Source organism: Morone saxatilis, unplaced genomic scaffold (genome assembly GCF_004916995.1).
Source record: "Morone saxatilis isolate NCDOM2014 unplaced genomic scaffold, NCSU_SB_2.0 Contig22, whole genome shotgun sequence".
In the NCBI taxonomy this organism is placed as follows: Eukaryota; Metazoa; Chordata; class Actinopteri; family Moronidae; genus Morone; species Morone saxatilis.
In genome coordinates, this window is record NW_023339785.1 from 24,263,063 (window position 1) to 24,264,855 (window position 1,793).

A 1,793-nucleotide genomic window follows, 5' to 3' on the forward strand; every position below is an offset into this window, starting at 1 on the left:
GAAGGGGGGGGGCACTGTGGGTTAAAGCTTGGGGGAGGAGGGGGATGCAGACACAGGAAGATATGCTGTTTAATTCTTTTTACAATGTTTGTTCTGTCTCATCCTAAGGGTTGATCAGAGCATTTTGTAAATGGATTCCTGCAGGGTGACAAAGTTGTGATAATAAAGTAAATGAAGAGAAAGAAATAAAACAAGAAAGAAAGGAGGGAAGAGGAGGAGCAGTCGGTGTGGATGGGATTCCAACAAAGCCTGCGTTTCTCCGACAAATATCTCTCCTATCTGCCTCCCTCTCTTCATCCCCCCCCCCCCNNCCCCCTCTGATTACTCCCATGTAAAGGAATGTGGGTTGCCATGGCGATCGGTTACCAGCTGTTTAAAATGCTCTGTTAGTTAGTTCAGATGCCGTCAAGTGTCGGTATGTCACTCATGCACTCAGGGGGATTAGCAGAAAGAGGCTGAAGTTCTGGCATTCTGTGATTGTCGGTCCGGGACTGTCTTTTAATGGTTTGCACTTTGGCCTTTCGGTTCCATACAGAGAAATCTCAACGCATACACTGTGTCAACAGTTTGTGTTTAGCCCCCCATGCATGAAGCCAGCTCAATAAAGAAATGCTGTTCCCGGTTTGGTGTTAGGAGCTTGCACAGAGCCCTGGTCTCAGAACCATACAACACCTTTGAGATGAACTGGAAGAAACCCAGACCTGCTCCCCAGCCGTCACGACGTGCGGACCGATCACTAATGCCTTGTTGCTCTTTCTGAATGGGAGCAAACTCCCTCGCACGACTCCTAACATCCTGGTGGAAAACCTGAAACCAGAAGAGGCTGCACATTAATCTGTGTGTGTTAATATGTGCTGCTTTGTGCTTGCTCTGTGTAAGTTATCACATATGGCTGTAGTACTTTTGGCCATAGCGTAATAGGAGCTGGGTGTGTCGGTGGTTGATTTTCTAAACCTTCTGTTCTAGTTTCTTCCAACAAAAATAAATAAATGCATCAATGAGCAGTTAAATGACAGACTGAAACTGGAAGGTTTCACATTCATCACCTGTGCTCACCTCAAATATGAGTTTAACACGTGTACATACGAGATTATTTTGTGACGTCTCACCTAGTTTGAAAGCCAATCATGGTTCAGTGTTTTACTCACAGTGCGATGTGGAAACTTGAAGCCTCCTGAGAATGGACTTTTCCGTGAGATAGCTTGTGTCTAACGTTTAAAAATTCTCAAATGGTGCATATTCTGGATCTTTTAGTGAGCGATACGATTAAATGTAAAGGTTTTTAGACACATATAAGACATTTTTTGATTTTTGAACCCTGATTCCCTGATTTTTTTAACCCTGAGCAAATATTCTGTATCTGCTTGTTCCACCCCTTTATTAACTCTGCCATATGATGCTAATATTGAGGCAAATACTCAAATCCAGGATACCATGTTTTATGTAAGGTTGCATGGGTGCATCAAGTGGAAATATTCTAGATGTTTTGAAAACTAGAATTTCAAGTAAAGTTGTGATTCCTGGCTTTCATCTTGTTTCAGTCCAATCTGAGGCATTACACATTCTCCCTGCTCTGAAAACACATTACACTCCAATCTTCTCCTCACCCCTCACACTGAATTACACGTTTTTGTTTTCCGCGTTGGTCACACCTGTCGAGGAATTTTCCATGCTGCATTTCGAGAAGACTGAAGGACAATGTGCCTGCATTAGTATGAGGGAGGTAGAGACAGAGAGTCCCTGGCTGCTTAATTGTTGAGGTGGCAGGTCAGGAGGAGGAGGAGGTGGAGGAG

At 43.9% G+C, this 1,793-nt stretch overlaps 1 protein-coding gene and 1 long non-coding RNA gene across 3 annotated transcripts in view; one reads left to right on the top strand and one right to left on the bottom strand.

Annotated features, from left to right (window-relative positions):
• The window catches only part of LOC118333375, a 598,798-nt gene that overhangs the window by 296,852 nt on the left and 300,153 nt on the right, over positions 1-1,793 (bottom strand). The window lies entirely within an intron of this gene.
• sparc (secreted protein, acidic, cysteine-rich (osteonectin)) overlaps positions 1-1,793 on the top strand; it is a 20,889-nt gene that overhangs the window by 816 nt on the left and 18,280 nt on the right. The gene's annotated exons all lie outside the window — the stretch shown is intronic.